Source organism: Thunnus thynnus, chromosome 17 (genome assembly GCF_963924715.1).
Source record: "Thunnus thynnus chromosome 17, fThuThy2.1, whole genome shotgun sequence".
In the NCBI taxonomy this organism is placed as follows: Eukaryota; Metazoa; Chordata; class Actinopteri; order Scombriformes; family Scombridae; genus Thunnus; species Thunnus thynnus.
In genome coordinates, this window is record NC_089533.1 from 26,291,908 (window position 1) to 26,317,256 (window position 25,349).

At 37.2% G+C, this 25,349-nt stretch overlaps 1 protein-coding gene across 2 annotated transcripts in view; it reads right to left on the reverse strand.

Annotated features, from left to right (window-relative positions):
* The window catches only part of LOC137168131 (carbonic anhydrase-related protein 10-like), a 95,837-nt gene that overhangs the window by 39,041 nt on the left and 31,447 nt on the right, over positions 1-25,349 (reverse strand). The window lies entirely within an intron of this gene.

Consider the following 25,349-nt stretch of genomic DNA (forward strand, 5'->3'; position numbering starts at 1 on the left):
TTATTATCTGCAAGTCTAACTAAGGTAGAGAAAGTGACTTTATTAAAGTCTGACTAAAAGTTCTCCCACTAGCTTTCATTACTTATTATCTATGGCAGTGGTTTCTACCCTTTTTGTCTTGTGACCCCTTGAAATGAAGCGATGTCTACTTGTGAAACTCATCACAAGTTGTGGCCTCACTGTGGTCATGGCTTATGAGCAGAGATTTTTCCTTCATGTATTTGTCTCATTTGAAGGATTTTAAGAGGCCAATAGAGGTGAAAGAGTCCAGTATTTCAAAGGAAAACACAAAAAAAATTGAGAAAAATAAGAAAAAAAAAAGAGTTTTTTTTCTTGATCCTTTCAATCATCTTGTGACCCCCCAGATTTATCTCGGTACCCCCAGGTTCCCAGCTCCAAGGCAGCTTGAATAGCTTTCCTTCACACCAAAAGCTCACAGCTTCTATTTCAGTGAAAATGTCCTTAAGTAGTAACGTGATGAAGACGCAATGCAAAACATCATGCAGGAATTTAGTGGAATGAACTAATCTAACACAAAAATATACATGTTAATTGTAAGTTTTAATCTAAAGTCTTTTGAAATGATGATTTGAATGAATATGCTGCTATAACTTACTGACTTGGACTTACTCAACAAATGCTTTGAGGGTTCAAACTTTCAAAAGGTGCTTCTTTTTTAAAGTTTCTTTAATACATGTGAAGATATGTCATTTTTCATTTAATAATAATGACAACAATGATGAAGGTCAGTATTAAATTCAGTCTCGCTTACACAACCGCACATTTATAATTTAATATGGTCAGTGAGAAGCCTCACATATTGTCTTTGGACTGTGGTACAAAGTGGCTCCAGATGCAGCAGCCAAAGCTTTCAGTTCTTTGTGATAAATGAAAAAGTCATTTGTTAAACTGAGAAAATGAAAATGGAAATCCGATTGTAACATTTGTCAGTATATGACTGAACATTTGTAGATTCAGCTCAATACCTTCAGTTTATTGAACTTGTTATCTCTAGTTGAGTTAATTTAACAGTTGATTTTACATTTTCAAAACCCATGAGATGAATTTGAACTAATTCTTAAGTTCAGTTAAAGGGGACATATTATGCTTTTTGTGATTTTCTGTTATTTATATACTGTTATAATGATGTTGGATATCTATGTTAAACATGGTCAAAGTTCCAAAACTTGAGGTTAACATATGTAAAAATGCTCCCTGCAAATAAAAAGCCCTGAACGCTTCATTTGTGACATTTTTTTTCTACCTTGCCAACGAGCTGATGTTGGCTCATCATTCATGGCGTGGCATTGGTTGCAAAAGTTGTTGCTAAGGTTTTTCCATGTGTTGTTCGCATTGTCCATTCTCATATTCTGGATCAGATTCTAGATCGAACATGTATTTGAGAAGTTGACATTTGAGTAAAGAACAGGAAAAAGTAGTGACATCCTACTACTATAGTTTGTTGCATGGTTTGTTGACAAAGCCTCTGGAGCTGGTGGATGTCTGCTGATGGGCAGCTTCCAAGAGCTGGTTGATCAGAACAAAGCGGGCTCCTCGGGAGAGGAACCTTAAAGAGACAGGAGCTAAAACTGCCTGTTTCAGATAGAGGCTGAACTGAGAGGCTGCATAAAGGGTCAGTATGAATTCAATAAGGATTTTATCAACTGTACATTATGCAAATTTCCAGGTCTATATTTATATTCTGGGGCTCCACTGGAATAACTTTGCATGATGTGTTCCCTTTAACTCACATTTTTAAGGAAGCAGGGGAACTTTTAAGTTGAACCAACTTAATATATTTTACAGTGTGGTGGGTGAGTTAGAAATGTGTTCCTCTGCAGTTGCCTACATTTTCTTTTGTTATGTGACATTTCTGTTTCTTGTATTTTTGGATTTGACATCAAGAAGAACAATGAAAATAAAATCATCTGCAAGACAGATAAACTTTTTACCTTATTTATATTTCTTTTAAAGATTTTTTTAATTTACTGCATGATTTATTATATTATTTTATATCTTTTTAAATGCCTAATTTGTATGTTATTTGTCCCTGATACCATCCCTCACACTGGGGGTGAATATACAGTAGTTTGGGGGATGTGTAGTTAGAACGAAGTGAGGTTTTTGCTACATTGGCTGCTACTAGCATAACACATCTGTCTCACAACTGTGTGAATTGAGTGACATTGCATTGTCAGTAATGTAGCCGCCAGGTTTGATAAGGAAGAAGAATGCAAAAAGGTGATATCTCGTCTTCTGCTGCATCAGTTTTTTTTTTTACTATTCAAAGGAGTATGATGTCAAATTGGTGGAGTACTCTTTTAAAAATATATTGCTAGGAAAAACATTACCATGTAGTAGCCTATACACCATGTGATTTTGTGTAACACAGCGTGTGTCCTAATTCTATGATACTTGAGTTATGTTTTGTATCATATGTGAGTCTACGAGCTGGAAACATCAGATCTGTTTAGGATCAGATGCTGCAGGCTGGATCTCTACCATCAGCTGATGACATGATTACTGAGATCTTCTATCCTGTGGTGTTGGACAAGAATGTCGGGCTGATAGCTGACCTAAAGCCAGCCAGATGTGGGCTGCATGACTTGACACTGCACACACACAATATGGACATTCAAAAGTATACAAATAGAGCCTTAGATGACCTTAAAGTCACTGTAATTTTGACACACACACACACAAACAGACACACAGAAGAGAGGGCTCATCACTAGCTAAACTGTCATAATGCTTGTCAGAGACAGGCTTAATGACAATTCGGAGTGTAAGACAGCTGTCATTATGATCAAAAAACTAATCGCCAGTAGTCAGCGTGCTCGGCTAAGACTCAGGTTAAAAGAGAGAAATGTTTAAACGGCTGATGGATGTGAGCGTTTGGTCCATAAAATTTAGTTTAAAAACCGCAGCCGTCTGCTCATTTTTTTCTCTACGTCCTCCCATCCTTCCTTTCTCCTTTCTCTCCTTCTCCATCTCTCTCTCTCTCGCTTACTCTTTCTTGCTCCATCCATCCATTCATTCCTCTCTTTCTGGCAGTATTCATCGGAGGAGTGAAGTGACAGATGTGGCAGGCCTGACCTGCAGAGTGCAATCCTGACCTCTGATCGGCACACAGCCGCATGTCACACACACACTATTATATCACCCAGCTGTGTGTGTGTGCGTGTGTTTGTGTGTTAAGGTATGTGTGTGACAGAAAGACAGAGACTGTGTCACAATTGGAGGCAAAAAAAATCAAGAAAAGTTGAGTTGATTGTTGTGTATTTGTGATTTTGTATGCGTGAGAGGAAACGTGATTGAGCATAGCCATGGTCTCCAGAGGATGAAGCCTAATGAAGCTTTGGCAATAGTTCAAGAAGGAAGATCTCTTCACTCGCATTTTGCATTTATTTCACTATGGGTTTGCCATTTGCTCCTGTTCTATTTTTCTCTGTCACTTCCACTTTTCCACGCTGTCATAAATCCCTTCATTTACAATTCCGATGTCACCATACCTAACCAAGGATATATCTGCCCGTGTTTCTCAAGCCAGTCTCTAGATGCTGTTCTTTCAGTATCAATTCTGCCATTCTGTCTTTCTGACCTTCTATTGCTCAAACCACCTCCTCCCCATCACAACCATGACCTCCATAATGTCCAGGGAGACCCGTTCAAAGGTTTCTATTAACCACCAGTTGACTCCATTCAACCACCAACAGCACCTAGGATCTAGGGGATCCTGTCCTACCTTTATAAAGGCCTATACGCTTTATGAAGATGCTTGACATTGATGGAATCCTATCGCCAAATGTCACTAACCTCAATAAATATTTTTGTACACTTCCAACTGATCTCTCCTTTTTGAACTGACTTTGGTGATCCTCTAAATTTTCCTCTAACTGGTGGAAATACTGAAATTGTAGTGCTTTTGTCCACTGACTCTTGAGTAACGGACGCTCAGAAACCTTTACTGTGCGTTCAGACAGAACGCAAAGTGAGTTTTAGAGGCAGTGGGATTGCATATAAAGCAAATGGAAAAAGATTGTTTTTTCCCGTGCTGTGCAAATTGATTCTAAGATTGAGCACAAAAAATTGCGTGTTTTGGCTGTTTGGGGAAAATAAACACAGACAGTCTATGACAAATTCATGAAAATGACACAAAGGCAAAATTTGCTTTGTTATCTGTCTGAATACACCTTTAGAAAGTATTTTGGACCGCCAGAATAACAGTCATTTCAGGCACCATCTTTGTGCAGATTAATTAAGTCATACAATCGAAACCCATATGTGCAACAAAATATTCAATGTCAATTCTGACCTTTTCACAACTATTAGATTCCCAGTGATTTGGAAATAATATATTGCCTTTAATCCATTACTCTCATTACCCTGAATGGTGATTCACAGAGCTACAGAATATCCTAATTGTCAAATGACTGAACAAATGAAAATTGCACAGTGTATAGGGGCCTTTATTGTACATGCATTTAAATGTGACTGGATCTGGTGTGTGTGTGTTTGTGTCCTGAGCATGTCTGTCCCAAAGCCAATGGTTTTTTGTCATTAGCAGACGCCTGGAAAAGGACCAGATTACAGAAAGATCCACGGCTGCCAAACACATAAATAGGAGACGGCACAAGACAGAAGACTACCCAAGTGTTTCTAGACATGGATCATATCTAACCTTAACAGGGTCAAATAGTGGAGAAAGACTGAGGGACCCAGAGACAAAGAGAGACAGAGAGAGAGGAAGGAGGCAGATAGAGGGAGATAGAGGGAGGAAGCCTGAGGAACCACCATCCTTTTTAATATTAATAAATCAGGCTGGGTTCAAAAAGTGGGGAAAGGAGAGAGGGACAAAAACACAGAGAGAGGACGGAGATAATGAGTGAGGGAGGACAGCCTCAGGATCCAAGATGTTTCTTGAAAGAAAACACTGAGTTTTCAAGAGACTTACATGTTAAGTGATAAGAACATACTTGCTGCATGATGATGGATGGAAAGCAGCCAGCGCTATACTCTCTCATGCTAAATGAAAAGTAATGTTTAAAGTCTAAATCTGGTAATATTTCATATTTGTCTTATTGTCAACAAATCTCACGACAAGACGACCAACAAAACCAACAAAATATTGATCCTGTTGGGTCTGCAGCACTTGAGCCGGACATGTCTCAGTCTCAGGGGTGTTTTGACCCAGACCTGACTCGCTCTCGGCTCCCTGTAGTCCAGCTGGTTTCTCTCACTCTTGTAGTTTATTAGATGTGTTGCACCATTCACTTTTTTAACTCCTCAATTGGAGTAAAATTGTTCCACAACAGAGCAATGGTTTGAGACAGGAGTTGATGGTGCATATAGGTCATTTGGTTAAATTGTAAAGTTATTGTCCCATTAGCAACCAAGCTAACCTAACAAGTTTGCTAACTGACTATTAGCAAGCTCATTAGCTTGGAGAGCTCTATTTTCCCTGCTCAATAACTTTTTATTGAACCAAATGGTGATCAAAATGCCAGGAGGAAGTAAACAAAACAGTAGACCCTCCTATTTTGTGGGGACAAGTGAATGTCACTTTGTAGTGTGACCACGGCTTGAAATGGAAATTCCTCAAAATTCAATGTTCCACCAACATGCCACACCAGCTGAACACACTAAAAATCACTAGGTTAAAATTTTACCCAGATGGTTCAATATAGTACCAACACAACATTGGGTTAACTTTAGCAATCTGGTATTTGCAGTTAAACACAACAAGCTTTAGCTACAAACTGTCACAAATATATTGTTTCTTGTACAACACCATGTGCATATGACATCCAAAAGATACACAAGTTATTAACAATCAATAAACCATGACATATAAATTTAAAAAGATTAGACTAGATTGTTGCAAGTTTTAGTTTGGGAAAATAACCCAACATTGAAATAAAAAATAACACTAAAATTTGGGTCAAAACAAGCCCTTGTCTTGAATGGCTTTCTGGGTAACATTAGCCCAGCATTGTGTTGGTCTTATATTGACCCAAACTGGGTAAAATCCGAACCTAGTTATTTTAGTGTGCATTGTTACATCAACATGTGTTGAGATTTAAGCATTTCTTAAAAAGCAAGCCAATGCTGCCTCTGTTTTCATGTGTGAAAATGGAAGTCATTACTTTCAAATTAGCCTATAGAGTAAAGGGCATATACCCCGTACCCAGTATACTCACATACCCGTCTAGCACAATACACCACTGCCACAAAGCAATAGGAATGACACCTATAAGAGCTACAAAAAAGCACTTTAGCTGATTGTATAGGGGAACAAGTAGTAAGAGAAGACTGCTGTTTTGACTGGACTTTGGAAAGTTGATTCACTATCAGTGGGTGAAGAGTGGAGGGTGGGTGGGTGAATGATTGGGAGAGCAGAGCTGAGCAGTTGGTGGTGGAAATCACAAGCTGGGATGAGGTATGAGACTGTTTGTTTTGGGATAGCGCACGATGAATGTTTCATTGTGCGTGTCACCGTGTGTTTCAGCTCGTCAAGTCAAATCAATTTGGAGTGACCCACCTCACTCAGAAAACAATAGCCATTAAGTAGATTGGTTACTTGTAAAAATATGAGTTTTGCCACTTTCACAATTGATGTGTCACAGCAGGGAACACGTTCTACAGTCGCAAAGCCTGCAAATACTCACATTAACCTTTCTTGTTCTTTACAAAAGCAATTTGTCCTCTGAAATGATTTCATTGTCAGCTCCTGCTACAGAGGAACCCATAATGAAAGTACCTTATCAGACATCCATTCTGTGTCAGTACTGCTGTATCCCCCGCAGTTCACTGTTTGTCTGTCTGAGATCCTGTGCGCACGCACACACACACACACACACACACACACACACACACACACACACACATGCAACACAACACGTACTTGTTCTTCCATGTCTTACTTTTATCTATATTTATATCCTTCGTTTCTCTGTAAACCACATCACAACAAAGTTGTTTTCTCTTCATAAATAAATCAACTTGTCTTGAATAAGACTGAACAAAGTTTTTTGCACTTGGGGCACCTAAAAAATTCATGGATTTCCGAATAACATATAATGTTTTATCAGACAAATTGAATTAAAGTATCACTGAAGCTTCAATTCCAAAAATTGCTTCCTAGGCAGGGCTGGATATAACCAGTAGAGGGCCCCAGGCCAAACTGAGCTGATGGCCCCTCTTGACCAACGCACTCCGCTTTTCCATTGCTTGGTGCATTGTCTATGTATCAGTTATATTTAGCAATTACTAATTAGTTTGTAGTAACTTGCTTAAGCACAGATTTATTTTGTAAAATGAACTAAAGCTGCAATGATTAATGGATTGTTCTATTAGTTGTCAAATATTAAATTAATTGACAACTATTTTGAGTCATTTTTTAAGAAAAAAAATGATTCCAGCTTCTTAAATGTGAATATTGTCTGCTTTCTGTGATAGTAATCTTGTATAATAGTGAACTGAATATCTTTGAGTTTTGGACAAAACCACAAGACATTTGAATACATCATCTCGGGCTTTGGGAAACTGTGATCAACATTTTTCATCATTTTCTGAAATTTTATGAACTAAACAACTAATCAAATAATCAAGAAAATAATCAATAGATTAATTGCTAATGAAAATAATCGTTAGTTGTAGCCCTAAAATGAAGCACAATATACACTAAATTACTATTGCTTGTTGTCATAGTAACGCAACACACTTTGTGGCTAGTGAGTTTTTCAGGTGCTCAGCAGCCAGGAGAGGTTCCATGAAAAAAAAAAATCTTATGTAGGGGTGATGTGGTCTTAAAAGGTTTTGAAACCACTGCACTAAAATACTAATAAATGCCTTAAAACTAAATTTTACCTAATGGCCCCTCTGTAAGATTAGGTAATAACACAGGTGTCCCTTTAAGGCCCCTGTTATTTAAGTGTATTATGTGGTTTAGTTGTGCATACTGCATTAAAGCCCTGAAAACTATGTATATGTTATCACATTTTGATTCAACTGTTGCTAAATCCTGGTTTATATCAATGAGTGGAAAGTATGTAACCCTGTACACTTAAACAACACCACAAGCCACAGTCTCCAATAACCAATAACTGTTAAGTTGAATCAGCTTCTGTAAGACAGGTTCAACAAAAACTGAACATTATAACCTCCATGAGGAAGGGTTTATTGCAGGGCCGTTGCTCACTGTTGCACATCTTCATTCTGCATTTGTAATTTGGAGAGAAGACTAAGAAGACACAGAAATCAGAACAGATTATCTGTCAAATCAAGACATGTTTGTCAAAGTTTTCAGTCATCGGCGCGTAGTCTGTTAGCTCAGCTGCTTGTTGTTTCTAATCAAAGAGGATCAAATTGTCAACCAGTGGGAATATCACAGCAGCGCTCTACAATTACAAAACTTGCATGTTTTTTTAAGATGATTTCAGTGTGTTTGGACTCAGTATTTCCCCATCAGGATTATGCATTTCTCCACCTGATTTTCTTGAAATGGCATTTATCTTCAGGTAGCAACACTTTATTTTACAGCAGGGGCATAATTTCCTAATCATTTCTTACAAAGTTTTGTGGAAATAACTATGTAATCTGATACTAATTATAGGAAGTTCAAAGACTTATTTTAGGTGGAGTTTACATGCAATTGTTGGAACTGCTCCATTTAAATACAACTTGCAAATATAACTGAACTGATATTAGAGACCTTTTGGGGGGTGGAGGGTTGAGGGACTTTAGCTCATGACCTGGCTACATCCCTGCTGTTAAGTAAGACTGTGTTCACTGCTGTAACAAGTAAAAACTGCTGTAAACGGTAGTAAAATGAAATGTGAGCCATTCATAATATCCTAGTCAAAGTGAGCACAGCATGTGCTTTAAACACAGTAAATCAGCCGTCCATTAGCATCCTACTAACCATGCATTAGCCCAGCTCAAGGCTTAAGAGGCTATTACCCATTCTGACCCATACTGCCGCACATTTTACACACACACACGCACACAGATAGACAACCTTACATGTGCATAGAGCCAGATACGTCTACAAATATCCCGCAATTCATGGAAGAGCCATATGTTTAAAGGAAGAGCAGGGATTATGTTGTATATGGAATTTTCCTCAACAGCAGTGCATTACTGACACAGCTCTAGCACATCCGCTGTATTCACAACTAGCATATCCACTGTACTGTGCTGTATTTTCCCACTGTGTGGAAGACGGTCCTGGATGCTGTCAGAGTGTAAGCTTGTTAGAGGCTCTGTCCTTCTCTTCATTAGATTTGGGGAAGTTTACACTCCAGTAAAACCAGCCAAACTCATTATCCAAGAGTTACTTTTGGGGAACACATGGGTCAGTTTTCATCCTAAAAGCTTTCAAATTTTAATGTTAAAATTGAAAACATACCATTTAAAAATATGAACATGCAGCTAGGCAGCCAAACAGGGTTATGTTGGAAGAATATAACAGTCAGATTTTTACATTTTTCCTCATAATACTAGGCTGACATTGATCATGGCTGCTGGCTTTTTGCCTGGGATAGGCAGCTTTAGCCTCAGTCACATGACATCAGTGATATAATGTATGTCACCATCAACTGCATGTTTAAGCCTGCTTTTAAAAGATTTGCGCAACAGCTGGAAACATCAAGAAGTCATCCTGTAACAGTGAACCAGCTCGTTCAGTTTACATTAGCTTAATTAGATAGCTAGTTACAGCTAGTGACAGTCTTCATTTTTGAGCAGAAAAATCAGTCGCTGGCTAGATATGAGAAGAAAACTAGAAAACTGCTTTGTCTACCGTTGTCTTAAATCAAGGACCCATTGTTTCAGAAAGAATTTCACAAATAAATCTGTCTCCACTTAATGCAAAACAGTGGCTGGTCCCAGACATCCTCTCACTTCAAAGATTTTAAACTGGGCAAATCTATCTTTAACTATAGAAGCAACACTCAAAAGTCTTAGTATGTTCGAACCAACGTGTCAAAGTTGAAATTGAGTCAAATCCAGTAATTACATTACATTTAATTCCAGTAACGCTCCTTTACATCCACAATTTTGGGGCTGACTTGTTCTTATCAGTAGTTTGATGGAGGGTTGATATCAGTTTGGTTTTTGGTGTGTGCAGTGGATGAGAAATGACAAATCTAACTGATTACTTTTGAGTAGAAAGTAAATTACTTTGAAAATGAGTAATATGTAATGTCATCCACTAATATTAAGCAGAGCCGGCTAATATTCACCATACAGGACATAAAACTTGTGATGTAGACCTGTCTCCTGACTCATTTGTTTTCATGTATGTGTATCTCCTATAGTCTCCTTTTATTTTTTATTTTACCCAGGATTGCAGGATTAGTTTGTGACCTGTAACACCCTTTATAGTGCTATCCAGTCTCATGTAAAGGCCTCTTTGAATTGTACAGTTTAGCTATTCCTCAACAGTCCCTACAAGCACTCACACCACCCACGCTATTCTCCCAGCCCTTTATATCTTCTTAAGAATATGAGATTACTGCATGAAACACAGCACCCTTAACAGCTTAATTCTCCCAAGACAATGTTATTGTGAAAAGTCTATCTCTGTAAGTCACGTCAGATATGAAATAGGCTTTGAGATGAGATGGAGAAGACTGCGGGTGGTGATGATGTAGCATCCCAGAAATGACAGGGGAAAAAAAAATGGAGTTTTCGGTAAAAGAGGTTTTAGGTTTAGAGTTTAAGAAGACTTTTTTTTTTCATTAGAGCTGCAGCATAAAAAAATCCTCTTATCTACTTGTGGTTATACAGGTTACATTAAAAAAGTTAATTTCACCAAACACATTGGTTATTCCTCAAACTTAAAACCTTTTCTCATATATTTAAAGTGGAAACATACAGTTTAAAAATACAATCAACAAAGTAAATATAACCTCTTTCTTGCTTGTCCAAGTATGTAAGCTAAGCAGCCAACAGTGTTATGTCAGAATTAAATATGAGTCTGATCTTTATTTGTCCTTTATCATACTTCTAATAACAAGACCGATGCTGATCCTTTATCTCTACTTCCTCTATAGATCATCATCTGGTGATGATGCCAGGGACGTGTAGCTTTAGCCTCAGTTTTTTACCACAATGTCATGCATGTAACCATCAATTGCATATTTAAGATCCTTTTATAGGATTCTTGTATTAAAATGAGTCAGATGGAAACATTAAAAAGAAAGCGGAAACAATGTTTTCAACCAACTCATGGAGCTACATTATCTACAGCTGATAAAACCAGAGAGTGACAGTTGTCATTTATGAAATATGAACGTTCAACAACTAGAAATAAGAAGTTGCTTTTGTCTACTTCTGTCTGAAAAAAGAAGTAATAAAAAAATGGTAAATCTGTCCCTGATATTGTTGTAAACTGAAATGCAAGTACAGAAAGCCTGACAGGCATAGCAAAAGTCAAACTCATTAGTTGACTTTACTAAACCTCTGGTCTTCATATATTGAACAGCATCATGACTCATAGACATTTGCTTACATTGTATGTATCTGTACAACTTTTTTTTCATTAACATAAATATCTGAACTATGAGAAGAGAAATGTGTTGCAGGTCTGTTTTGTGGTGTGTTCCCATATGCCAACAGCCCTAGTCGCTTGTCATTTAAATTTGGGTTCTGGGCTGAAAACATGTAAGTGGTTTATCCGGCCTATATTTTCATAGAAACTAAAAAATCTCTTTCCCTGGTGCTTGTCTGCACTGTTGACAGTCAGGCTCATAGGTTCAAAAGGTAGCAAGTTGCCCCAGATCTGACTGCTATTTTTCAGGCTGCTGTCTGGAAAATTGGAAAACATAATCCTTCCAGCTGAATTCTGGTGGATTTTTAATGGCAGTGTGGGAATAAATCAGACTAAAACAAGTGCTCATTAATTAACAAAGTTTAGAGCCACAGTTTAGGGTACATATATTTCCAAACCCTGCTTTTTAACCTTTTTTTAAAATTGGAGGAAGAGATGTGAGGCAAAGATACCGAGTGAGGTGAAAAGGATATTTGTATGCTGATGTTCTAAAAACTACAGGAAGTCAGTTAATGTGGTTTGGACTGCTGTCAACAGTTGCAGCAGCAGCAGTGGATGTAACGCATATTTGATGTAGTAAAATGAAGCAATTCTTAATACAGAATCCTTATGTCATGTCACCAACCAGGAATGCTTTGAGCAGACTTGTGTGTAATTGGGGCAGACTACTATTCCATGGACGTGAGCCAAACCTACAAACGTAAGTTAGAATTTCCGTACTAGCTGTTGTTGCATCACCACAATTAGTTTTGAGATTGTAAGAGGCAAGAATTTAAAGGAAGTGTGCTAAAAGTGGCCTTGATCTGTATGTTAGGAAATCAGTTTACACTTTAGAAAACAATCGGCAGAAATTAAATGTCGGCAGTAAATTGCTTCCGATTTGATACTTAAGTGAAGGGGGTAATTTCACACGGGATTGGAGGGGCTTCCTTTTCCCCTCACCTTCCAAAATCCAGTTTGATTTACTCACTAAAATCTCTCTAAACAGATTCCTCTTAATGTCTGACTGTAATAACAGCTCACAATAATAAGCTTTAACAAATATACACAATATGCTTCATATATATATATATGTATATGTATATGAAACCAAAGCTACATGCTTGACTACAATGAAAACATGAACTGCAGTGATGTTTGCATCAGTGGTCGGTGTTGTTCGTGCCATTAGATAACGTATTCCATGAAAGCTAATTTTTGTTTTGTCCTGTATGTAGTTATTCATAACTCATGTCACAAACAAATCATCAGAGGAATTTTCTGGGTCATGTTCACACTGAACACGCACACCTGGGTCAGAGATGTAGCGAACTGCACCTGCTTCACACAGTCAAACACACACACACACACATACACCCTCTGTCTCCTGGTCCAGGAATAAATGCAAACTGAAAACAGTGTTTGGGGAAAAAGGACAGGGCAGGACGTTTGATGTTTGATCAGATAGAGCTTTTGGCTTTAGAAAACCACATACATTTAAATTTACCAGAGATCACCACACAACATACATGATCCTGACATGACCCGATCCAAAAGCCTTTGGCTACTATAAAACTAACCCTGTCCTTTTGTAACACATGTCAGTACAATGACTGTGCTGTCACTTTACACAGAAACAGAATATTGAATATTGTGGAGAGGTATTCAGTGTTGTACTGAACTTGTTTGCGATATTTGTTGCAGCGAATAAAAATGAAACACGATGGACGCACATTAGTATTAAGCTCTGTAGCAACTTTTCTTGGTTTGGAGTTTGTATTTGGACATACAGTATATACACTGTGCAAATAATGATAAAAGGTACACAGTACACCCCTGCAGGAGCAGTGGTGTTTGCTCATATTATTCTCTTTCTTATCTGTTGGTCTGTGTGCTGTCTTTCAGTCTTTCACCCACCTTAGCTGTAATGAAATCAGTGGGCAAGACAGAGATGAGCAGAGAAAAACAGATGAACACAGACAGTAAAGGCAAAGGGATAAAAAGTGTATTACAGTGGAGTTACATCACTGTTCATGAGCACCAAGGCGTTTTATTTGGCTCGTATTATTATTATATTTTTACTGACAACCGCTGTCAGCAAAATGTAAAATTTTGAATCTTAAATTTATTTGAGTGCTCTTGAGTGCACTGCAGTTGCATTACGGACCAACCCTGGGAGAATGTCTTGCAATGCCCGTGCTGCTGTGCAAATACTCTAAACACAGTACACAGTAGAAAAAATAAAATGTGCATACTGGAAATGACTTCTAACCATCCTATATTTAGCTGCAACCCACAGCAAATATAAAGCATTCAGATGGTCAGCAGTGTAATCACAGTCAAGTCTAACTATAAGGGATCGTTACTGTGATAAGCAACTGTAATGTTATTACAAATTTCAAAGACATCACTGCTTCAAAAAGCAACCCCTGTTGTTTTTTATTGAAATGTGGTACCAGAATGCACTGCCCTAAGACAGTTTATTACAGGGTTCTCATTTCAAGCTTCAACACCCCTTAAAAGCAGTACTGTCTTTTGAAATTGTCAACCATTTAGCACTTACTGTCTACCATACATGACAGTTCATCTTGTTTTGTGTTGTTGCAGCGATCCTAATGAAAAATTTGAAAAAACAAAACAAAAACAAAGTGACATCAGTGTTTGGTGGGGCAAACACCATCAAGTTGGCCTGTAAATGTTTGCAATGCTTAATAGCCTACTGACAGCTGAACATAATTTTACTTTAGACCAGCAAAGTTCTTAGTGTAGCATCACTTTGGTCCAGAAGTCTCATACAGATAAAATCACATAAACCTGAAAAAAAGAGAGGAAAAGGAGAAAAAAGGTGGGCTTTTGAAAAAAAAAAATACCCTGACGATGGCACTAGATGAAAAGCGATGTAATACCCAAGTCATAAGGCTTCATCATCTGGGGAGCATGAATGTGTGCACCAAACTTTGTGCCAATCCATCAAAAGTATCAACTTCATGGTGGCGGCAGATGAAAAGTCAGAGGATTACCAAAGCCAATTAGATTCATCCTCTGGGTACCATGGAAATTTGTAACAGGTTTCATGGCAATCCATCCAATAATTGTTTGGAGATTCCACTAAAAACTGTCAACCTCATGGTGGGGGGATCACCTAAGTCAGCAAAATAAGTCTATACAAAATGTCATGACAATTCTCCAAATAGTTGTTAATAATTTTAAGTCTGGACCAAAGTGGTGGACCAACCAACAGACAGACTAATATTGCCATCCATGGAGCCACGCAGCTAATGTGGCTAAGAACCATCAATTTTATACATATTTGATTGTAGGTATGACACCAGTGAGTAAAGGGTAGAAAGATAAATCTATTCAAATCAAATTAGAAAATTTTGCAATTTCTGAAGGACCTTTGGGTTCATTATTCTATTTAGACCAACCGACCTACCAACAGATATTACCATCCCTCAAGTCACGCTTACTATAGCTAAATCATCTAACCTGCATGAGATGTCACAGTTCTTTGTAAAAGCACTGCTGCTTAAACAACATCAGTGATGCACAAGTGTGGTCCTAGTGGATCAGTATCATGTCTCTCATATCACTTAAACTGAAGTGTTTGTCAAAATAACCCTCTTAGCACCATCTCTAATGTGCAATTTAGTCACAGTGTCACAAGTGCAAGTCCAACTAGGTTACAGATCATCTTTTCTTTTCTTCCAGTTTTCCTGCCATCCTTAAATCTGTGCTATCCAATTAGGCAGAAACACTTTCTCCAAACATACAAAAAAAAGGATCGAGGAAGGATTATCCACAAGAACAGCGACTTGCAAGCTAGAAGAAAGATGTCAGCGTGGGAGAGCTCAGTGAAAATAATATTTCTTGAACTAATTAAGTATCCAAAGTGGCTGTCCCAGGCCAAATTAGAGATCAGTGTGCTGGGGGAATGTTCAGACTGATGCAATGGGCCCAAAAGATTGAAAGCTTTCCTCTCTGTCAATCACCAACTTGCATCAGCCAGACTAATAGGAGGAAGTTTCATGAATGTAGAACTTTTTACCAAAGACCTTTTCTGTGGTACAAATTCAAAAGCCTCACAGACATACTACAGATCACGGCTCATCGGCTTTTTTTTTTTTTTTTTTCCAGATCTTGATATTTTACCCAGATCTCCATAGAGACACTGCTTTTGAAACACTATGAGGGAGTTAGTTGTTTGTTTGTTTTTTTGCCACAGGGTGAACTCAGATGTGCCTTCACACATATTTCTTAAATGTATAGAAAAGTGGTCATAAAAACTCAAATAATGTAGAGCTCAAACTCCCCCAACAAAGTTGATGCAATTTGCCAGGCAAGCATCAATTTCTACTTTGGCGTCAAGAGCTAACATTTAAAGTAAAAGTATTATTTATTATAACTTGTGTTTTACTTAAGTAGCTCTCGCCATCTGTTCTACCAGTTTTGATCAAATTGTTGCAAAGTGATCTCTGAGATCTCAAAATGTGGTGACATTGCTAAAAAAATATGTCCAGCGGTACACCAAGCATGAGCAGGCAGACAATCATAAAGGTTGAAATAAAACCCCCAGGTTAGTCAAATTTATTTGAAAGAGAGAAGGGAGGCTAACAGTAAAATTAAAACCCAAACTGTCCATTATAAACATCAACACAGCTTATAGCCTGCCTTCTTAGTTTAGCTTTGACCTACTGTACTTGCCCTAGTTGTGCACATTCCTGTGAGGTTTTCCTGTGCTATGAAGGATTATTAGTCCACCCACTTTCTGTTTTATCTCTAAATAAGGCGGCAGCTAATCTGGTTTAAAGCAATAGTTTGACATTTTGGGACATATATTTAGTTGTTTTCTTGCCGAGACATCGATACGATACTGTATGGTAAATATAAGGCTACAGCCAGCAGCCGGTTAGTGCAGCTTAGCATAAGACTGAAAATAGGGGGTTAGGGTTACTGCTAGCCTGGCTCTATCCAAAGGTAACAAAATCCACCTATCAGCACCTAAAGCTAACGAATTAACAGGTTATATCTCGTTATGTATAAAAGACAAGTGGTCTCCACTGATTGTTTGGCAACCACAAAGCGGTGGCAAGACTTCAGGAAGCTGACTGGAAACAGGCAAGAGGCCTTGAGTCACAAACTGCAGTAAAAACCCCAACTGAGACACATTCAGAATGGGCTGTATACATGTCCAAAGAATGCTCCTAAAACCTGAAAAATATCGGGATATCCCACAAAAAAACGCTACATTTGGAATAAGGCCTAATTCAGAATATCCAAATGGAATATGCTGTTTACATGACCCGTATCAAATTCAGAATATTGACATATTTGGAATAATAGTGGAATATTAGTGTACATGTAAACATAATCATTGCCATCTCAAGAGCCCTACCACTAGCCATGCATGCAACTGCATCAGCTAAAAATATTTTAAGTCAGTCAACCATTGGTTTCATTATAGATTCATTTAAAATCATCAATTTTAACACACACAATACATTAATATAATTTTGTCACTTTTTTTTGACAAAGGTTAGACAAAGACAAAAAAAATCTCTGCATTGTTTATGGCTGGACCACAACAGTGGGGTCAGCTCTATAAATGCGAATGTCTGTCCCTGAGTCACTGACTGACTGAGTGATTTTGAATTTGAATTTCCCCATTGGCCATTGCTCTTTCAAAATGAATCGGCGCAAACAGTTTTCATCATTAGAGGCATTAGACATTAGAAGCCCTAAAAAGGCCAGCAGAAACCCTGAAATTGAAACTACATGCTGCAATGAGCTTGAAAAACACATTAGTATTTTAATATTTTTTAGGCATTGATGAAGAACATGTTATCTTCTATTCCAGTTTGTCCTTGTCATTGGTGACTCACATTTGAGATCCTTTGTTGATGGTTATGTTACCATGCCAGACGGCTGGTTCAGCTTTGGCTTCATGTCTACACCTGGAGGAGATATTGATGCTTTGCGAAGGGAAATAAACCACACTGATGACTCTACTCTCACTCCTGATGTTGGTTGTCTACTTATTCCAAGCAACAACTTGAAGTCCAGCCAAACCATTGAGATGGCCACAAAAGATTTTAGATCTCTTCTACAAGCTGCTTTGTATCTCTGGCCCCAGGTAGGCTTTCTAATCTGACGTATGATAAACGTATACACCCCCACATTCTGAGGGCACAAACTTCTGTCTACAGTGAAGTAACACTTGTTTCTTCTTCATAGCTTTTTGTGTTGGATTTTCCTATTCATCATGGAGACATTCCTCTGGAGTACTAACTTCATCTTAAAGAAGAATACCATCAAGTGGCTGCTCAGCTCAATGTCTGCTATTTCTCAGCAGAAGCTTTCTTTCCATTATGTGATAGGTATGTGAAATATGATGTAATTCATGTTGCTGTATTATTTGCTCCATGACATAATTTGTCATGTTGTCTATGTGTATCTGTACTGAAATTAATATTTCTTACATATACTTACAGAACTTTTGTTTTTATTACAGGCAACTGTGGTGTCAGGATGGTGTTCCCCCATAGACTGTAAAAAATAGATGTAGCCACCGTGACATCACCCATTAGTTTGTGGACTCCTGTTTTGAAGCCGTGAGATTGAATTTTGACAGTTGCTATCTTGGATTTTTAGAGCCAGAAGTGACCATATTTGGATGAGAGGGTGGGTGGTGGACCCTAATACTAGCAGCTAGCTGCTAGCTTGGTTAACATGGTGCATTTACAGTCCATGGTTAACTGTGATAAAGCTAATGCTAATGCTAATTTTCACTAGTAAAACACTGTCTTAAAACCACTCAAACAAAATGTACTTAGCGGGAAAAAAACTGATCATTTGACTTCTTTAAGTACAACCAAACACTGAATAAGGCTTTTTTAGGTGACCAAAATGTTACAATTAACTTTAATGAAATGAAAACACACTGAAATAGCAATGGCTACGGCTACACCTATACTCCGAAAATCTGGGGTTACGCCATGGTTACATTACCTAACCAACATTGTCGCCATGGTAGGATCTGTCCCTCAAAGCAGCCATGCCCTTAATTATGAATAACTTTAAGCCTTAAAAAAATTTAAACAAGTGAGTTATATAAAAATTCACCACCCTTCCATATCTGCTTTTCTAGGTGACCACTGTTGTGACTATAATAACTTCATCAGTAAGATTATACAAACATAAAAGTACTTAGTATTTCCATTTTCTTGCCAATCTTACTTTCTAGATGAAAGAAAGCGAAAGAAAGAATGGTGCATCAGGATCAACATCCATGTTTACCAGTATGCCATTATGTTTGCAGATTCTTGTGGTTTATGACCTTGCCAGGTACTTTCCCCTCCTACAAATTATGCTATACTGTATAACACTTACTTGGAATTAAATGACTTAACTCTGTTAAATTATGTTGACAAGGAGTTGATGTTCCTGTGTGTCATCCACTGCCATTCAAGACAGTTAATGAGCCTTCACCTCACACACAGAGTGACAACACAAGAACAATGCTACATGTCCAAAAAGTAAATTCTTTTGATCAGGAGTGTGGGATTGGCAGGCTTTTGCATGTGGTGGGTCTGAAGGAGAATACTGTCAAACAGATTGTTAGACTGCTAACACACACACAGGACCCACCAACATCAATTACACACAACAAAGTTGTAGCAAAGTTACTAAAAGGAGGTGCTGGTGAGGACAGTTCTATATTTTGCATTGCTATTTCTGTAGGTGCAAAACATATCCAACTTAAAAGTAGCAACCCCAACAAGGCTGGTGTTAACTGCCCATATGAATCTATAATTGACAACATTAAATCAAGAAATTCAATGAAACAGAATCACCAGCACATTACAGGATGTTGTGGAATACTGTGGGGGACGATATAGTAAAATCAACTCCATACTACCTTGCTAACTATGCAGAACAGCAATGAAAAGATGTATTGTACATCCTCAAAGCAATACTTTGAATATTTTGTTGATTTGGCTATTCTTAACTGTGCCCATTCTATAAAAAAGACATCTTGATTATCAACACACCCTGACAAATGGAAAATGGCAGTGCCGATGGCCCAATAAATGTGATTTATGCTAATGCATTAGATTCATCTAATGGTAGACACACCAACATTTCATTGGTGCTAGCTCAAAATGGTAATCATTTTGAAAGATTGATTCCAGTATCTGACAAAGATATTGAACAAACAATTGACTCGGTAGAGGCATTTAAACAAAATAAATTGAAATTCCTATAAATTTGAAGGACACCTACAACTTGAATGACAACAATATCAAAATCAAATCATCTATTACTATGTTAGGAATAAAAAGGAAAGAGTTTTTATAACACAACTTAAGTGTACTTAAGAAATGGAAAGGAGGACCACACAACAAATGATCAATATTCTGAAACTATGTAGAATGTCTGCAAGATCTGTCAAAAGCAGTTTAGAAATTTGCTAATACAATAGCAGAAATCTAAAAGATGTCAAACCCATTACAACATGGATTCTTTATGAAAACAAGCCAAGGCAAATCAAAAATCTAAACATTCTGAAGCTCAGGCTACTAACAGGCGAAGCGTATTACAGCAAGATCAAATTCCATACAGTCAAAAACATGCTATGGAGCAGGCCGCTACCAAACAAAGAAATCCAGAAACAGATCCCATAGGGACTAGAGCCAAACATGCTTGAGTGCAGGCAGTGAGAAGTGATGTGAGAGAAGGGTCTTTGCTTGTGTCTGTTGTAGATGAATTTGGTTTTTCAACTAAGTGAAAAGGTACAATGACATGCTCAAAAATCATATAACTGAAAAAGCCACACATCCACATCTATTATGTAGTGCTATTGGTGAAATTCCTGAAGACATCAAAGTGAAGGATGATTTTTGGATATGTAATGACTGCTGCAAAAAACTGAGGAAAAATCTAATTTCTACTGCAAGTCATTTAAATAACTTTGGACTGGTGAATATCACAGACTATGAAGAGCTCAAACTGTCTGAATTAGAAAATGTTCTCATTGCTAGAAACATTCTCTTTCAAATGGTTTACCACCTTCCCAAGTCAAGGAAGAGTAAAACTAAAAAGCAAATAGTTGACATCCCAAAATTTGAACAAGATATTGTTAATATAATAGAAACATTACCTCGAACACCAGATATAGCTAGAATTGTAAAGGTTCAAATAAGAAGAAAGAAGTCCATGAAAAACCCTCACATTTACCAATGTATTAATGTTTTCAAAGTCGTGTGAGCCCTACAAACATTAAGAAATCTGGGAAAGCTTTAAGACCAATTTACTGCTGACCTTGACGAATTTTAAATACGATGTCTGGAGGAGGATCGTATTGGTTACAACTCCTTACTTAAAATGGACAATATAGATAATTATAATAAAAACATTGACCAAGATCTGCAAAAACAAACTGATGATAGCCTTCCCAGTTCTAATGATAATGTTGAAAATGCTAATCTTTCTGACTGAAGAGGAAGACCAATGACCCCATTCAAAAGAAAAAAAATGACACAAACAGACCAACAGTGTTTCTTGATGACTTTCCAGAAGAAGATGTAAGACACAATGTAAAGTACTCAAATGAAAACTCTGGCATCAATGGCTCCTACTCAAATGGCCCCATACAAATAGCATCTGGCCAGGGTGAAAATACCAGCCAATATCTTGCAGGAGCGTGACTAGGCTGTCAAGTCATTCCCATGTCTTCATCCAGATGGCAAATATGGCTTACATGATAAAGAGAGACAAAGTCCCATTTGTATGCAACAATATTTTCAACAGACTACTAAATGTTGATAGGAGATTCGCTAACATGCCCAGCTATGGCTTTGTTGCTTTTGCTTGTAATGAAAAACATCAGCTTGAACGAAATATAAATGTATCTTTCCTAAAAGGCAAAAAAACACAAACAAGTACTGGATGAATGAAATATACACTAAATAACCCATACCGTGTGTTGGATAATAGTCCTGGTAAGCCTAGATATTGACAAAAGAAAAAACTAGAATTAATCTCTAGACTACAAAATCTTGGACTATTCCACCTTTCATCCTAAACATCCTAAACAATGTCAAACTGATGGCACACCTTTACAAGATTTCATACAAAAAGAAGAAAATATATCAAAAAATGAATTCATTAAACAATATATTCTAACTTGTACTCTTAATTTTGATCATCAAGTTCAGAGTTGTTGTTTTTTTAACACTTCATCATGAATTATCAAAACCCATTCTCTGTGCAATACTAGTACAGAGATGAGTTTCAGTTTTGTGGTGCTGCACATATACATGGAACATTATGGCTTAACTGGTACAAAAATGTCAAGACATTTGTGGGGGAACCAACTACAGAGACTCAACAAAATAACCCTGGTCAGTTACATGTATCTGAAGAAACACAAACTAATACAACAAAATGACCCATAAGTAAAAGAGTACAGTGATATAAAACAGTATTTCAAAAAAGGAATTGGGTAGGAAAGACATAACACCAGAAACAAACAATGCCAATCAAAACCTGACATCAGCACATTTAGAAGTAGCACCCCAAACAATGAACACAAGCCAACAGCCCTTCTGAGTCAGATGTGTCTATTACAAGTAGTGTTACTGTACTGCCTAAAAAAGATACAGAAATGGATTGTGAAACACAAAAAATCACAGCCTGGCCTGACTGATGGGCAACTACTACAATTTTTTGCCAATTTTGCTGATCATTGGATTTCTTGCTCTTTGACGGATCCCAGCACCAGACATATTGTCTTAGAACTAAACAAACATCACCATTTCAAAAAATCCTGTCAGTAAAAAGGACCAAACTGTAGATTCCATTTCCCACGATTGCCCTCACTAAAAACTGTGATAGCAGTTCCAGCAAGAATTAAATATCCTAACAATGCAAAGCTGAGGGGAAAAAAGCTTACTTACTTACTTACTGAGTCACTAAAATAAAATAAAAAAAGAAGTTAGAAGTTAGAAAATGAAGACTTCACAAAACAAGCTGTGGCAAAACGTCAGGGAACTAAAGATACTTATCTAAAACTTTGTGGGCAAGTTACGGTAATTGAAAACATCTTAAATGAAAGACAATTGAACAACCCTGTCACAACCGTCACACAAGATCAAATCTTGATAACTGAACTCAATAACTTCATTGCATCAGAATATACTACAAGTTGGCAGTATATCACTTCTAATGATCTCAATTGATGAAACAGTTCATCAATTTGAAAAAAAAAACAAGACATAGAAGGCATTCCAATTCATCAAATAAAGGCAGAACAACTACAGCTAATTCTAACTGCAGCAAATCTTGAGGGGAACTTTCATGAGAAACTTTCCAAATAGGCTCTCACTCTATCATTTCATGGATATGAGGTCATTCTACAAAGAAATACTGATTATAAATAATTATAATCCAGAATGGATCAAAGCATGGAATGCAAACATGGACATGCAAATGTGTTTGGATTATTATGCAGTAATCACTTACATCACAGACTATTACATGAAGGATTAGTCAGGAACTATGGAATTTATTAGAAAAGCAAACTGAAGAAAATGATACCCTCAGAGAAAAAAATGCATATCGTTAAAAATGCTTTTTTGACAAACAGGCAACTTACACCTTGCACAATCTAATACTTCAACAATATTCATTCCCACTAGCTTCAAACAAAATAGAAGCTAGTGGATCAAAGATTTTTGACACAAATCTCAGAAACACAAGATCAGGACTTTAATGAAGTTATTGAAGTTGAAGGAAAAGATGGAAAATATTACATTGAAAAAGAATCAATTTTGGAAAAATACACAAGACAAACTACCAAAGTTAGTACCTTATCATTTGCCCAATTTGTACAAAGATATGAACCCTGCAGCTCTGCACCAGAAAACTATGACATAATGCAAGATCTGTATAGAGAAAATACACGAGACACTGAGAACATGTCTACATATCTGCAACTTATCATTGCAGAAAATGAAATAATTCATGATCATCCAATCTCTACCAAGAAGAGACTTCCCAAGTACATTCTTCTATACACATCCACTCCAGGACAATATAAGTGGATGGAGCTTAGATCCACAAGAACATACTGACAATCCCCATGAATTTTATTACTTAGAGCAACAACTTTTCTACCCACTTCAAAATGAACAACTATTCCTTAATAATTTTGTTTCATGAATTATACATCAAAAATGAAATGGCAATTAAAAGTGTCAAACAAAAAATCATGTCCCATCTGGACACAGCGATAGAGGCTAGTGAGTAAGCTGAACAATTCATTTCAAACATTGGTGATGATCTTGATGGTAATGAGTAACAAGAAGATGAGGAAGCAATGGAACAAGGAGAACAAGAACATCCAGATATGACTTTCAAAAATCCTTCTACTGGAGATCAAACATTCAGAGGAATTGACCTTCAACATGACAATGAACTTTACTCCAAAATCAAAACTTTGGACATAAACCAAAGAGCTGTTCTAGACAAAGGCCTTCAATTTACTATGCAATTCCAAAGAGCAAGAAAACATGAAAACCCTCCTCTGTTGATTGTTCATGGAGGTGCTGGATCGGGTAAAAACTATATCATTGATGTCGTCACACAAATGTTAGAAAAAATATTCAGAAACAGTGGAGATGATCCAAATCACTATATCTTAAAGCTGGCTTTGACAGGCAATGCATCAATTATCAAAGGTCAGACCATTCATTCAGCTTTCCAATTGCCTTTCAACAATGACCTGATATCAACGGGTGACAAAATTAGAGATAAAATAAGGATAGAACTACAAAACTTACAACTAATAATTAGCGACAAAATCAGCCTGATAAAATCAGACATGCTCTACCAGCTCCATTTTAGACAATTTAACATTTGGAGATGTTGTATGTTTTGCATTTGGAGATATCCCTCAAATAAAATCTTGGTGCTTTGATATTCAATCCACCCAAAAATGAGAAATCCAAAATCCCCCAAAAATTGAAGTGATATATTTAAAAACAAACCACTGACAGAGTGAGACAATATGCTGATTTATTAAATAGAATAAGAATAGGCAAACACACAGACATGGATATAACACTTTTGAAAAGCCATATACTTACCAGAAACAGTCCTGGTTTGCCAGGAAATGCTCTCTTGATTACACGAACACGAGTAGTCAGTACAGTCAATACTGCTAAATTAAACCAACTTCCAGGTGAACTGATAGAACATACTACAGTAACTAGTAGAACAAGAGCAAAGTTTATTCCCAAACAAGATGCTGCAGGAATGGTAAAGAACATACCATTATAATTTTGCTTACCACTCAAAATTTGTGCTAAAGTCATGCAAACATACAATATGGATGTGGTAGATAATCTAACTAATGGCACTTTAGGAGAAGTTGCTGGGTTCCAAAAAGATTCACACAACAAAGTAAAATATGTTTGGTAAAAATCAATAATGAAGACTCCAGCAAAGATAGAGGAAAAAGTCTGAACTTTGACAGAGAGTATCCTGGAATGAATGCCACTGCAATTGGTTTACTAGAATTTGAATTTAAATTAAGAGAAGGAAGCACCTCGACTGCCACAGCAATACATTTTCTACTATCACTTGCATGGGATACAACTGCTCACAAAATTCAAGGTCAGACCGTTAAAAAGCCAGATCAACTGATCCTTGACTGAGACTGTTGGCTTCAGCCTCGAATGATATATGTAATGCTCTCACAAACACAATGCTTGTCACAACTCTTCATACTAGAGACTCTTCCTCCAAACACAAT